Here is a 16,746-nt window from a genome sequence, read left to right on the forward strand (position 1 = left end):
TTGTATCAATAAACGTAATAAAACTTAATAGAGTTGTAATTTACTCATATAATATTCCACTTCCCTGTCCGCTGCTAGAGTATCAAAATTATCGTTTGTAGGTACGTTATATGTCGGTAAACTGTCGGTAAATGACTTTCCTGCTACACCTGCGATCGAATTATAGGGGCTAACGTCGGCAGAAGTACTACACGTCGGTTGTACGTTGATAGTTGAGTCTCCTTTATTCGCGATTAAAGTATTATGAATTCCATCAATTACGCGGTCTGTCGTTTGGTTATCGGCGTGTAATTCTTCTATTATATTATCAATAGTTATTAATTGTGGAGTCGTCAATGTGAGAAGGGCTTCTTGTAATTCGGATTCTAATGGATCAATTTTAATCTGATTTGTATGTTGTACGTAAGTGATCAGGTCGTCGTAATTTATAAATGCTGGCGTTGTAGAATCAAGTTTTAGTTCAGTATAGAAATCTATTTCAGCTATATTATCTTCAAGAGTTATCTGTTCGATTGTAGAGTTTATAATTATTTCCGATTTGATAATATTATTGGACCTTGAATAAGTTCTCGCTGTTTTTTTGTTAAAAAAAAACATTAATTTAAAATATAAGGCTTACAATAATTTTACTCAAAGTATTGTCCATCATTAGAGACCACTTTCTCCCATCTTTCTGGCAGTAATTGAATCCCCCGTCGAAAAAACGATTCATCTTTTGACGCAATCCATGAATCGACCCATTTTTCGGTTTCTTCGAAAGAATGGAAGCGCTGCTCGCTCAAACCATGCGCCATCGACCGAAACAAGTGGTAATCCGAGGGGGCTATGTCCGGTGAATACAGCGGGTGAGGTAGAACTTCCCATTGAAGCGTTTCCAGGTAAGTTTTGACTGGTTTTGCCACATGTGGCCGAGCATTGTCATGTAACAAAATGACTTTGTCGTGTCTCTGCCCGTATAGTGGCCGCTTTTCTTTTAGAGCTCGACTCAAACGCATCATCTGAAGTCGATAGCGAGCTCCCGTGATAGTTTCATTAGGTTTAAGCAGCTCATAATAAATTACGCCCTGCTGATCCCACCAAATGCAGAGCAGAAGTTTCGAACCATGAATATTCGGCTTTGCCGACGATGTTGATGCATGGCCGGGCTTACCCCACGATTTTCTACGCTTAGGATTATCGTAGTGTATCCACTTTTCATCTCCAGTGATGATACGGTGCAGAAAACCTTTTCTTTTATGCCGTTGAAGCAGCAATTCACACATGAGAAAACGTCGTTCAACGTCTCTCGGCTTCAACTCATACGGCACCCAATGTCCTTGCTTTTGGATCATTCCTAACGCTTTTAAACGTTTTGAAACTGTTGACGCATCTACTTGCAATGTTTTCCCGAGCTCTACTAGCGTCTGACATGGATCTAGATCAAGCAATGCCTCCAATTCTTCGTCTTCAAACTTTGTCGGTGCTCCAGAACGTTCTTTATCTTCAAGGTCAAAGTCATTATTTTTAAAGCGCCTAAACCAGTCTCTGCATGTCGTATTCGACAGAGCATTGTCACCATATGTTTCAACAAGAATTCTGTGTGCTTCAGCTGCAGATTTCTTTTGAATAAAGCAGTGCAATAAAATTCCCCGCAAAAACACTTTATTTGGCACAAAAGTAGACATTTTCGCAATAGGTAATTAAACACGTGGTTGACACTGTGGTAAACTGTATCTACTAGAATTTGAGGTTACATATAGTACTACTTAGCTGATGCGTTTCCGTACGAAATTCCATGCACAGAGTGCCGCTACGCCATCTTTTAAGAAACAGCGAGAACTTATTCAAGGACCTATGATGTTCCGATTTAATTATTTGTTCTTTCCTATCTCTGTTTTCGATGTCCCTTAAAATGTCATATGCGTTTGCTTGAATGGGAATATCTATCAATTCTGAAATTAATGCTTCGAAAGCTATTAATTGCTTCTGTGAAAGTTGACTCGATTTCCGATGTTTCTTTGCTACGCGGAGCTTAGATCTTTGCAATTTATAAGTTTTTCGTTTCTTATGGCGTCTAATTGTGTCGATAGTCTTGGTCATTTAGTAGCGCGTTAATATGTCAAACGGAAGAAAATAATGTATCACTTGGTTAACAGACAATTATGAAAGTAACTTACTTGGTTCTCAATTCCGTGGCGTTGATCTTACTCGCTGTGATTGTAAGAATTTCATTTATCGTATATCGTGATCAAAATAAAAGGAATTTAATATATAGAAAAATTATGTTAGTCGGTGTAAATGCGCGTGTGCGTGCGTAATAAAAGATTAAAGTTAGATAATTTTGTCACTCGGTTTCTTGATGTAGAAATTTTATATTAACTTGTACGATTGGGTTATGTTCACCATTGATTCTCATGTTTCAATTAATTTGCGTTTATTTGTTAGTGCTGATTTTACAATAATAGATTCCGGACTTACAGATTTTTGTTTTGATTCCGCTGTGTTCGCTCGGTTTCTTAGAGTACGATGTTCCTGTTGATCGGTCGTTGACTGACTCGTAGCTGCTTCCTGATGATGATGATCCGTCGGCTGAAAGGAGAGGTTCCCGTTCTGATGTGTCTTCTATTGAGTTCCTTGGTTTCTTGAAATTTAGTAGTGGCTTCATAAGTTGTTGACTTGTAGATGGTATTAATTTTCCTTGCCAAATTCCCATAAATAATTTTGAGTTCCATAAATTTTATGTTAAACTTTGAAGTAGCGATTGGTTGATATAGTTGTAGTGGCAGTATGTCGATTAAATTTTAATGTTCAGCTTGAGTATGGTTCCTTGATTTCTTCTTTATGCACTTCTTGCGTTATTTTTCTATGTTCTCATTTCGCATTGCTCGCGAAATCCTATGTTCTTATGTAGTGCTTCGTAAAAATTCTAAGTCCTTAGATCGTGCTGCTCGAGTTTTTCTAAGTTCTTATTTCGTATTGCTCGCGAAATTCTATGTTCTTATTCGTTGAATATGGCTTCCCGACACTGTTGCACTGCTGATTTTTTTCCGTACTGCTCTCTGCTGATTTTTTCCATACTGCTTTTCTTGATCCTTTTTTTCATACTGCTCTTCTCGATCCTTTTTTTCATACTGCTCTTGATGTGCCATCGGGTACCCTTTTTATAGGCAAAATAGGCGGGACTAAAGAAGACGTGAGGCGCGTGTCAAGGTTGATCTTTGTTCCTTGCAGTTCGATGCGTGATCGACGATGCTTCGCAGTTTGATACGTGATCGGTGATGATATTCCTTTGTCGGCGAGTTGCATCAGTCGACCCTTCTCTGTGTTGAACTATATGCGTGATTTCGTAGAACGTCGCTGGACCTTCAATTTCTTTCGTCGCATCTCGGATGTTTTATCTTGCAGGTGTTTATGAGTCATCGTATTAGCGGACGTCGATGTGTTCGATGATCTATTTTATGTTCCGATGCGAAATATTTTATATCATATTTCCTTATTTACAAACAGTTATTAACATTTTAACATCATCTTGTTTGGATATTAACATTGCTCATTTTCAGATTCACAACGACATATAAGTTTGATCTTGGAAAAATTCCGTATTCCGCACTTAAAATTAATTATTGTTTATAAATTGTTAGTATTTAACTTATTTTAATGGAATTTCATCGCATACAACAAAGCGCAACACTACAAATATATAGCTGTAAATGTGTACAATAATTATTTATTATATGCGAGAAATTTATATTTATACTAATAATTCGAAAGCATCGACAGTGTATCTTAATTAAGAATAAAAAGATATATAGTTCTAAGTAATAATATATATTAATTTCCTTATTCTATCTTATGCTTTATAATATATATATATAACAATAAATAATTATTTTTAATAGATTCATAAAAATATTCTTATCTTATTCGCCTTCACTCGTTGGTTAAGTATTTCAAGTCAGTTGGTCGTTTAAAGTTAGCTGTGAAGGGGTCTATAGAGAGACATGTATAGATATATATATATATATATAGCATATGTGAAAAAGGCGATTTTGTTTCGAGGGCTACAGGTTAAGTATTAGCACTTAGGTCGAATCTTTTCACGTAGGCAACTTTCATTGTACGTCTTCTAACGAAGGGAATTTAAATTGGGCCTTCATACAGGCTCTTTCATAGAGTTGCACTTTTAAGGTAGTACTATAAAGTTATACTACAGCTTTAATTAGTCAAGTTTTTAATTAGAGTTAATTAGTAAGATATTATTGAAGAATATTGGGTGATCCCGTATTTAAAAGTGGTTCTCAAAGTTTGAAGTCTGTAGTTAAATTCACTTTTGAGTTATTCGCGATTTTGTGTGAAATATGGATTTATAGATATAAGTGTGAAAATAATTTTAGATTCCGTTATACTTACCGTAGGACGTTCGGGTTTGATTCTATTAAATCGGCGTCGTGAATTTACATATTATAGTCCTTTTATAAAAATCAAAATATTGTTTATTGTTATTTTTATACCAAAAAGGTGTTTATTTTATTTTTAAAATAATTAATTTAAATATTTTTTCTTAATTTCAATAACTAGTCCTGATATAGTTTGTCAATAAAATATTACTTTTAATTCAATTGTTTTAATAAATTTTCTATTCAACATTGCAAGTGTTCAGATGGGCTTACATATAAGAATGAAATTATTTTTATATTTCTTTATACTCGTCGTAGGACGCTCAGAATTGATTCTATCAGATCGGCGTCGTGAATTTACATATTATAATTTATTTATAAAAATTAAAGTATTATTTATTATTACTCTCATACCAAAAAGGTGTTTATTTTAAATTTCAAATAATTAATTTAAACATTCTTTCTTGGTTTCAATAACTAATTAATATACAGTTCATTGACAAGATATTATTTTTAATCCAACTGTTCTAGCAAATCTTTTGTTCAATAATTCAAATGTTCAGCTCTTGTGCTTGCATTCACAGGTACAGTCTGAGTAAGTATTATTTTTAAACTAGTATAATTGCTTATTTCTCGTTTGTTATTCAATTATTTAAAAGTTTTACTAGGTTATTAATTTAGAATTAATTAATTATTAATTTATTTCAACAAATTTATACGGTTTATTAGGGTCAAAATATTAAATTAAATTATTTCTTAGCGGACACTTGTCGACCGGTTTTAAGGCGGCTAAACCTCGCTGCCAGAGGGCGGCTAGGTAAGTCACTTGTTGCTTGCACGTATATGCAGAGAGAAAGTGTCGAAAATATTATTTCTTCTTTTCGCGATTCCTTGGAAACGGTAAGTTATTGAAAATTTTGACTTTTACCATTATTATTGTTATTTTTTATAGATTATTTTAACGCATAGTGATTTTTCAAAAATGTCGATATCTCGCGAACGGGACGTCGTAGCGATGTATTATAAACACTAATAACCTTAATCCAGCTTGAATATTCGAATTATAGAGTTTTACTAAAAATTTTGAGTTTGCTATAAATCGGAAACGTTTAGAGATAACTATTTTGAGTTCGGTCCGTAAAGTTCGCTTTAGTCGTGAGATTATTCTGGTAATAAAAAGTTTTGAAAAATTTAAATTTTAAAATTTTTGAGTTTTTGTAAAATTTAATAATTCGTTTTATTTTCAGGTAATTTTAATCTAGGGGCAATACTAATTCATTTTTGACTGTTTTCAGATTTTCAAGGTCATGGAGCAACGCGGCATAGAGCTAACTATAATAGCATATGTCGGGGAGGAGGGCTCCAGGAGAATCCTCCTCTTTGGCACGTACGCGGATATGGGAGACAGAGCGCGAGTAATCCTTCAACTTCCCGAGGCTGTTGCATGGGAAGATGGAAATTCACTTGTAGAGGCGATGAGGACCTTTACAAGATGAATCGAAGAGCAATTCGAGGATTCAATGGAAGAGCCGGCTGAGGCTCAAAATCCTGAGCCTGTCGAGGGGCTCGTTGAGCCGAATTTCTGGGAGCGAGTCCGCGTTTTAGTTAGATCTATTATTCGTTTTATTTTCTAATTTTATTATATATATTTTTTTTTTGTTTACATATATATTTACCTTTTCTTATTTCTTTTATATGTAATTTTATATTTTTATATTTATATATATATATTTGCTTCTTTTTTAATTATATTTATCTTTGTTATTTTCGTTTATTTTGTATGTTTTATTTTATACTGTTTATATTTTGTAGAGTTTTTTCTTTAGAAAATATATATATATATGTTTATATTACTCAAACGAATTAGTTTAATCACCCTTCTCCAATTATATTAATTTTGCGTTAGTTTTAAGCTTGTTAAAATTAAGTTTCAAATAATTGTAATATTGTTGAAGATCGTAAATTGTAATTGCCTGCGTTGTACAATTTATATGAACACATAACGGTGGTTGCAGTGTAAGATTTTGTCGATGATTCGAATTGCTTCCTATACATTAAGGCTAGAAATCTGTTAATAGAATTTTATAATTTTTCTCAATGTATTCCAATAGGTCTGTTTTACCGGCTTATGTTTCATAGTCGATAACTAAGTCTTTACTCTCCCGTCATAGTATTATAATTTAAATATGACTCTAAAGCGACTAGATTCATTATTAATGTATGAATATATTTATAGATTTCTGTCCTTAGTGTATTTATTACAAGGAAAGTAAATTTTATTAACCGATTAAAGTAAGGTTAGAGATCCGAGAATAAATTATATAGCTTTGAATTTACCGGATAATTAGCAATTGAGGATTTAACGTTTATAATCTATTGATGAAACCTTATGTTTCACGATAGCATTATTATTTAAAGATAATTAAATTTATTTATTCCGGGACATCCACCTTAAATATTATAATCTTAAATTACTAGATTATATTTGGTCATGCAATTTAATAATTGAGGATATATCTCTACTGACAACTAATTGATTATTTTATTTTTCAGAAATTTTACGGGACGTTACACTAAGAATGTTTTGGATGTTATTTGAATATTATTTGTTAAGTTCTTAGAATATTCCAATCAAGAATATTCTGAAGATTTAACAAATAAATATTATCATTATCATTATCATTATCATTATTATTATTATTATTGTTATATATTATTATATTGACATTTTATTTACTTGTGATAAATTGTCGTTTTCATGTTTCCTTTTTGTCGGGACTTTTACTCCTTTTAATAAATTCGGAAGAGTCATGTGCCCATCTATCTTCTGTATATCATTTACTGAATTTATTGTAAAGTATGCCGGTTCTATTGTAAAATTTATGTAAAAATATATTATTATATAAAATTAGCACCTTAACATAGATTAATATACATATATATATATATATATATATATATACCCAGACAGCACAAAATATTCGGAGAATATTCTAACAAGATTCTTCTATAAGTTCTAAGAATATTTGGAAAGAATATTCTATGTAATACTAAGAATGTTTTGGATGTTATTGGAATATTATTTGTTCTCAATTCATTAAGTTCTCAAAATATTCAATCAAGAATATTCTGTTTCATATAAAAAAAAGTTTCATATAAAAGTTGTTTGGTTTGAAGGGAAGAAAAAGATGGGAATATTAGTTTGACCTTGAGTAGAGGCGCCTCGAAGATTTGAAGGTCATCACAATTTTTAAAAATGGAATTATCCTTATTTTTTTATGCAAAAATGGATTCTTTGTAACATTCTGCATAAAAAGTTATAAGGGTTACATGGCCAAAAATTGCATCGTTTACGAGATATTTAATATCTAAGTGACATATTTTTATATAAAATATAAAATATTGTAAAATATTTATTTTTCGATACTCTTACCCTAATATTTTTATGCACAGAATAATGAGGCAAATCAATTGGTGCAAAAAATCCATGGTTTATAACAAACTATACATTGCAAGGTTGCACATTTTTGTTAAAAATAATCATGCGTTTTCTTTGCATCAGTTGATTCACCTCATTATTCTGTGCATAAAAGTATTAGAGTAAGATTATTGAAAAATAAATATTTTACGAGTTATTTTATATTTTATATAAAATAAGTCACTTTTTTAGATATTAAATATCTCGTAAACGATATAATTTTTGACCATGTGACCCTTATAACTTTTTATGCAGAATATTACAAGAAATCCATTTGTATAAAAAAATTAGTTCCATTTAAAAAAATAATGATGACCTTTAAATCTCCGAGGCGCCTTTGCTCAAGGTCAAACTAATATTTCTATCTTTTTCTTCCCTTCAAACCAAACAACTTTTACATGAAGCATTTATTTCTATCTCGAAAATTGTGGATGTTATTTAAGGTGTGCGAGTTGCGTGTATCACCCTGTATATATATACATATATATATATATATATATATATATATAACTTTTAGAACTCGGGCATATATAGAAAAACTTAAGCAATAAAACGAAAACGAAATTTAATATAATGAAGATAATTTAATAAGAAAAAGAAAAGACAATAAGATAAAGAGATAAGATATTAAAAATTATTTAATGAAGTTTAAAGATTGAAATTTGGCTAATCAAAATAAAAGGAGTTATAATTTCTTTGTCCTGATTAGTCAAATTTTAATCTTCAGCCTTCAATCTTTATCTTCAATGCATAGTAATATATAATCTTATTTAAAAAAAATTAATAACTTTCATATGACTTCTACGTCCATTTACAGGAAAAAACTAATAACATAAGAATGCTCCTCCGCTAGAAATCATTCAACTCTATTTGAATCATTTTTTGCTACGCATAATAATAATGACGTAAACTGAGTAGTATCTGGTGTAAACCACCCTGTATATTATATATTATACATAGAAACACATTAATTTATATAAATAATCAATGGCAAATAATAGTTGCACGCGGATGGATTTGCGAATGTTAAGAAATTTAATTTATGTGTACTAAGCACAATACTCTTAATGGAAATGTATCTCAAAAATAAGATCAATTAATTTTAATACTTGGTAAAACATCAAGAAATATTGTGCTTAGTGAACATAAATTAAATTAAATCTCTTAACATTCGCAAATCCATCCGCGCGTGGTTCTTATTTGGCATTGATTATTTATATTTGTATTTAATACAGAGAACCTTAAATCTTTATACATTAATTTATATAACATTATATACCTGTATTGCTCATCATTCCTGTTACTTTAATTTTGTCTCCATTTTTAATATCTAACTCATAGAATTTGTCCTCGTCGAAATTTACTACGTGTACTTCAATTTTATATATCCCATCAGTTATCGCTCCACAACCAATAAGCTTATTTAGCTTATTGTTATGAATGCTTTTTATATTAGTTCTTACAAATCCTTCAGTTACTGTAAAAATTATATATAATATATAAATAATATTTTATAATAAAAAACAGGTATAACAGTATGTGTGATTTAACGTAGACTATAGTGATTTATTGCGAAATTAATGGGTTTAGAAGAAAAATGTTCAGATAAAAATTGTATGGTTACAAGGGGGACGTGTGATATAATGAAATTCATTCAATTGTGTGTATGTGGCGCCATTTTTTAGATATCTTTGATTAGACCATTTTTTAAATAGAACTACCATAATTTTTTTATGTAAGTAGATTTTTTGTAACATTCTGCATAAAAAATTATAAGAGTGTAACGTCTCGCGATAGTATGCCGCTGCCACCAATTTTATCTTTAATGTATCTGTTGTTTGTATGTTGCAGATGGCGATGCACCTCGATGCTCGACCGTTACTTCCTACACGGATGTCGTACCTCGGCGGACTCCGTTAGGTTCTTCTTATCTGAGTGTACCTCAGTCACACAGAATAAGGGTGCTCTCAATTTTTGAGGCTACCTGCTGGGCCGGCAATACCTCGGGACTCGAGAGCTTAAGAAGGTAGAGGCGGTCCGTGAGTGCGAGAACGGGGACGGTTATTGTATCAATAAACGTAATAAAACTTAATAGAGTTGTAATTTACTCATATAATATTCCACTTCCCTGTCCGCTGCTAGAGTATCAAAATTATCGTTTGTAGGTACGTTATATGTCGGTAAACTGTCGGTAAATGACTTTCCTGCTACACCTGCGATCGAATTATAGGGGCTAACGTCGGCAGAAGTACTACACGTCGGTTGTACGTTGATAGTTGAGTCTCCTTTATTCGCGATTAAAGTATTATGAATTCCATCAATTACGCGGTCTGTCGTTTGGTTATCGGCGTGTAATTCTTCTATTATATCATCAATAGTTATTAATTGTGGAGTCGTCAATGTGAGAAGGGCTTCTTGTAATTCGGATTCTAATGGATCAATTTTAATCTGATTTGTATGTTGTACGTAAGTGATCAGGTCGTCGTAATTTATAAATGCTGGCGTTGTAGAATCAAGTTTTAGTTCAGTATAGAAATCTATTTCAGCTATATTATCTTCAAGAGTTATCTGTTCAATTGTAGAGTTTATAATTATTTCCGATTTGATAATATTATGATGTTCCGATTTAATTATTTGTTCTTTCCTATCTCTGTCTTCGGTGTCTCGTAAAATATCGTATGCGTTTGCTTGAATAGGAATTTCTATCAATTCTGGAATTAATGCTTCGAAAGCTATTAATTGTTTCTTCGAAAGTTGACTCGATCTCCGATGTTTCTTTGCTACGCGGAGCTTAGATCTTTGTAATTTATAAGTTTTCCGTTTCTTATGTCGTCTAATTGTGTCGATAGTCTTTGTCATCTATTAATGCGTTAATATGTCAAACGGGAGAAAATGGTGTATCACTTAGTTGAACGAATAATTATAATTATGACTTACTTGATTCTCTGTTCCGTGGCGTTGATCTTACTCGCTGTGATTGTAAGAATTTTAATTATCGTATATCGTGATCAAAATAAAAGGAATTTAATATGTAGAAAAAATGTGTTAACTGACGTGAGCGCGCGTGTGTGCGTGCGTAATAAAAGATTAAAGTTAAATAATTTTGTCACTCGGTTTCTTGATGTAGAAATTTTATATTAAATTGTACGATTGGGTTATATTCACCATTGATTCTCATGTTCCAGTTAATTTGCATTTATTTGTTAGTACTGATTTTACAATAATAGATTTCGGACTTACAGATTTTTGTTTCGATTCCGCTGTGTTCGCTCGGTTTCTTAGAGTACGATGTTCCTGTTGATCGGTCGTTGACTGACTCGTAGCTGCTTCCTGATGATGATGATCCGTCGGCTGAAAGGAGAGGTTTCCGTTCTGACGTGTCTTCTGCTGAGTTCCTTGTTTTCTCGAGTTTCCGTAGCGGCCTTGTAGATTGTTGACTGATGGGTTGTATAATTCTTCCTTGCCAATTTCCCATAAATAATTTCGAGTTCCATAAATTTTATGTTAAATTTTGGAGTAGCGATTGGTTGATATAATTTGTAGTGGCGGTATGTCGAGTAAATTTTGATGTTCAACTTGAGTATGGATTCTTGATTTCTTCTTTATGCACTTCTTGCGTTAAAATTCTAAGTTCTATTTCGCATTGCTCGCGAAATTCTATGTTCTTGATGTGCGCTCCGTAAAAATTCTAAGTCCTTAGATCGTGCTGCTCGAGTTTTTCTAAGTTCTTATTGGTTGAATATGGCTTCCCGACACTGTTGATTCTTACTTCTCCGTTGATTTTTCTATGTTGCTTCTTCGCTGATTTTTTCCATACTACTGCACTGCTGATTTTTTTCTATACTACTACTGCTGATCTTTTTCATACTACTGCCTCCTCGATCTTTTCTTCATACTGCTGCACTGCCGTGCCATCGGGTACCCTTTTTATAGGCAAAATAGGCGGGACTAAAGAAGACGTGAGGCGCGTGTCAAGGTTGATCTTTGTTCTTCGCAGTTCGATGCGTGATCGACGATGCTTCGCAGTTTGATACGTGATAGGTGATGATATTCCTTTGTCGGCGAGTTGCATCAGTCGACCCTTCTCTGTGTTGAACTATATGCGTGATTTCGTAGAACATCATTAGACCTTCAATTTCTTTCGTCGCATCTCGGATGTTCCATCTTGCAGGTGTTCATGAGTCATCGTATTAGCGGATGTCGATGTGTGCGATGATCTATTTTACGTTTCGATACGAAATATTTATATCGTATTTCCTTAATTACAGACAGTTATTAACATTTTAACATTGTTTTGTTCGGATATTAACATTGCTCATTTTCAGATTCACAACGACATATAAGTTTGATCTTGGAAAAATTCTGTATTCCGCACTTAAAATTAATTATTGTTTATAAATTGTTAATATTTAACTTAATTTAACGGAATTTCGTCGCATACAACAAGGCGCAACACTACAAGTATATAGCTGTAAGTGTGTACAATAATAATTTATTATATGCGAGAAATTTGTATTTATACTAATAATTCGGAAGCATCGACAGTGTATCTTGATTAAGAATAAAAAGATATATAGTTCTGAGTAATAATATATATTAATTTCCTTATCCTACCTTATGCTTTATAAAATATATATATAACAATAAATAATTATTTTTAATAATTTCATAAAAATATTCTTATCTTACTCGCCTTCACTCGTCGGTTAAGTATTTCAAGTCAGTTAGTCGTTTAAAGTTAGCTGTGAAGGGGTCTATAGAGAGACATGTATATATATATATATATATAGCATATGTGAAAAAGGCGATTTTGTTTCGGGGGCTACAGGCTAAGTGTTAGCACTTAGGTCGAATCTTTTCACGTAGGCAACTTTCATTGTACGTCTTCTAACGAAGGGAATTCACATTGGGCCTTCATACAGGCTCTTTCATAGAGTTGGACTTTTAAGGTAGTACTATAAAGTTATACTACAGCTTTAATTAGTCAAGTTTTTAATTAGAGTTAATTAGTAAGATATTATTGAAGAATATTGGGTGAGCCCGTATTTAAAAGTGGTTCTCAAAGTTTGAAGTCTGTAGTTAAATTCACCTTTGAGTTATTCGCGATTTTGTGTGAAATATGGATTTATAGATATAAGTGCGAAAATAATTTTAGATTCCGTTATAGTTATCGTAGGAAGCTCGGGTTTGATTCTATCAGATCGGCGTCGTGAATTCGCATATTATAGTCCTTTTACAAAAATCAAAATATTGTTTATTATTATTGTTATACCAAAAAGGTGTTTATTTTATTTTTAAAATAATTAATTCAAATATTTTTTCTTAATTTCAGTAACTAGTCCTGATATAGTTTGTCGATAAAATATTACTTTTAATCCAATTGTTTTAATAAATTTTCTATTCAATAATTTAAGTGTTCAGATGGACTGGCGTATAAGAGTGAAAATAATTTTATATTTCTTTATTTTTGTCGTAGGACATTCGGAATTGATTCTATTAGATCGGCGTAGCGAATTTACATATTATAACCGGTTTATAAAAATTAAAATATTATTTATTATTATTCTCATACCAAAAAGGTGTTTATTTTAACTTTAAAATAATTAGTTTAAACATTTTTTCTTAATTTCAATAACTAATTAAGATACAGTTCATTGACAAGATATTATTTTTAATCCAACAGTTCTAGAAAATCTTTTATTCAACAATTCAAATGTTCAGCTCTTGTGCTTGCATTCATAGGTACAGTCTGAGCAAGTATTATTTTTAAACTAGTGTAATCGCTTATTTCTCGTTTGTTATTCAATTATTTAAAGGTTTTACTAGGTTATTATTTCAGAATTAATTAATTATTAATTATTTCAGCAAATCTATACGGTTCATTAGGGTCAAAATATTAATTTAAATTATTTTTAGCGGACACTTGTCGACCGGCTTTAAGGCGGCTATACCTCGCTGCCAGAGGGCGGCTAGGTAAGTCACTTGTTGCTTGCGTATATGCATATAGAAAGTGTCAGAAAATATTATTTTTTCTCTTCGCGATTCCTTGGAAACGATAAGTTATTGAAAATTTTGACTTTTACCATTATTATTGTTATTTTTTATAGATTATTTTAAAGCATAGTGGTTTTTCAAAAATGTCGATATCTCGAAAACGGGACGTCGTAGCGATGTATTATAAACATTAATAACCTTAATCCAGCTTGAATATTTGAATTATAGAATGTTACTAAAATTTTTGAGTTTGTTATAAATCGGAAACGTTTAGAGATAACTATTTTGAGTTCGGTCCGTAAAGTTCGCTTTAGTCGTGAGATTATTCTGGCAATAAAAAGTTTTGAAAAATTTAAATTTTAAAATTTTTGAGTTTTTGTAAAATTTAATAATTCGTTTTATTTTCAGGTAAATTCAATCTAGGGGCGATACTAATTCGTTTTTGACTGTTTTCAGATTTTTCGAATTATGGAACAACGCATTGAACTAACGCTAATAGCGTACATCGGTCAAGATGAGGCCAGGAGAGTTTTATTAATTGGTACCTCCGTGGAGTTGGAAGACAGGTATAGGATAATGCTCCAGCTCCCCGAGGATGTTCATCAGGAAGAAGCACGGCTGTTTTTTGAATCACTGAGGTTCTTTACACGGGGACTAGAGGAGCAACTCCGGTTCCCGGTGGAGGAGCCGGTGATATTCCGAGGGGCTGGGCCTGCGGGGGGGCTGGTTGAGCCGGCTCAACCGAATTTTTGGGAGCGCGTGCGCAATTTAGTTAGAATAATTATCCGTTTTATTTTTTAATTGTATAATATATATATATTTTATTTATTTGTACCTTTGTATTTTTATATTACTTTTATTGTTGCTTTTTTTTATAATTTTATATTAGTTATTTATTTAATATATATATATTCGCTATTTTTATATTTTGTATAATTTTTATATTTTTATATTTTATAATATTTTAGAATATATATATATTTATTATTATTTAACTGATTAGTTCAATCACCCTTCTCCAACAATATTAATTTTGCGTTAGTTTTAAACGCGTTAAGATTAAATTTTAAGTAATCGAGATATTATTGAAGATCGTAAATTGTAATTGCCTGCGTTGTACAATTTATATGAACACATAACGGTGGTTGCAGTGTAGAATTTTGTCGATGATTCGAATTGCTTCTTATACATTAAGGCTAGAAATCTGTTATTAGAATTTTATAATTTTATTCAATGTACTCTAATAGGTCTGCTTTACCGGCCTATGTTTCATAGTCGATAAGTAAGTCTTTACTCTCCTATCATAGTATTATAATTTAAATATGATTTTAAAGTGACTAGATTCATGATTAATGTATAAATATATTTATAGATTTCTGTCCTTAGTGTATTTATTACAAGGAAAGTAAATTTTATTAACCGATTAAAGTAAGGTTAGAGATCCGAGAATAAATTATATAGCTTTGAATTTACTGGATAATTAGCAATTGAGGATTTGACGTTTATAATCTATTGATGAAACCTTATGTTTCACGATAGCATTATTATTTAAAGATAATTAAATTTATTTATTCCGGGACATCCACCTTAAATACTATAATCTTAAATTACTAGATTATATTTGGTCATGCAATTTAATAATTGAGGATATATCTCTACTGACAACTAATTGATTATTTTATTTTTCAGAAATTTTACGGGACGTTACAAGAGTAATATGACCAAAAATTGCATTGTTTACGAGATATTTAATATCTAAATCTGATATATCTTGACATAAAATATAAGATACTTCATAAAATATTTATTTTTCGATAATTTTACCCTAATACTTTTGTGCATAGAATAATGAGACGAATCAATTGGTGTAAAGAAAACACATGATTGCTTTTAACAAAAAATATGCAATTTGCAATGTACTTTTTGTTATAAACAACCATGCGTTTTCTTTGCACCAATTGAATTGTATCATTATTTTCTGTGCATAAAAGTATTAGGGTAAGATTGTCGAAAAATAAATATTTTACGAGGTATCTTATATTTTATGTCAAAATATATCAAATTTAGATATTAAATATCTAGATATTAAATATCTCATAAACAATGCACTTTTTGGTCATGTTACCCTTATAATTTTTTATGCGGAATGTTATAAGAAATCTACTTATATAAAAAAATTAGGGTAGTTTCGTTTAAAAAATTGGTTTTATCAAAGATATCTAAAAAATGGCGCCACCTACAATTGAACGGATTTCATTATATCACGTCCCCCTCGTAACCATACAATTTTTGTCTGGACATTTTTCTTCTAAATCTAATTTTGTAATAAATCACTAGGGGCCACGTTAAATCACATACTTTATATAAGGATATATGTATAATAATTAAATATATAGGGTAAAGGTGCCTTATGAGATACTTTTTTTTAAAAGCTTGTAATTTATTAACTTTACAACTTTACGTCTTAGTTTTATATCAAACTTATGGGAAATACATTCAAGTTTAATCACCTAAAATAATCAATTGATAATAGCCATACTTTGTTGTCTGCGAAATTTTTTATTAAAAGTGCCGATTTTACTGTTTTAAAAAATGGTTCCTAATATGGGACACAAGGGTTTTCTAATAGTGAGATGGTAAGAAAAGCTTTCTAGAATAAATGTTTTTATCACACAACCGTAGAAACAGTAAATCACAAACTTTAGACTTAATTTACATAATAATTATCACACCAGTTTAAGTTTTTGATGACTGTCATTTCGGAACACATCCTAAGATGAATCAATCACAATTAGCATATCAAACTTATATGCTTAGGTATTATAAAATAAAAAATAAATTATACTTCTTAATTTTCATTTGTTATCAGAGCAGCTGCGTGCCTCATATTAGGAAATA

At 31.2% G+C, this 16,746-nt stretch overlaps 1 long non-coding RNA gene across 1 annotated transcript; it reads right to left on the bottom strand.

The window, feature by feature from the left end:
* Positions 1–6,204: 6,204 nt before the first annotated feature.
* LOC136997381 (uncharacterized) lies at positions 6,205–9,514 on the bottom strand. Its single transcript, XR_010888158.1, has 2 exons — positions 9,134–9,514; positions 6,205–7,244 (listed from the first exon to the last, which is right to left on the bottom strand). It is a non-coding gene; the product is annotated as an uncharacterized lncRNA (long non-coding RNA).
* Between the last annotated feature and the right edge of the window lie 7,232 nt (positions 9,515–16,746).

Source organism: Linepithema humile, chromosome 1, assembly GCF_040581485.1.
Source record: "Linepithema humile isolate Giens D197 chromosome 1, Lhum_UNIL_v1.0, whole genome shotgun sequence".
NCBI lineage: Eukaryota > Metazoa > Arthropoda > Insecta > Hymenoptera > Formicidae > Linepithema > Linepithema humile.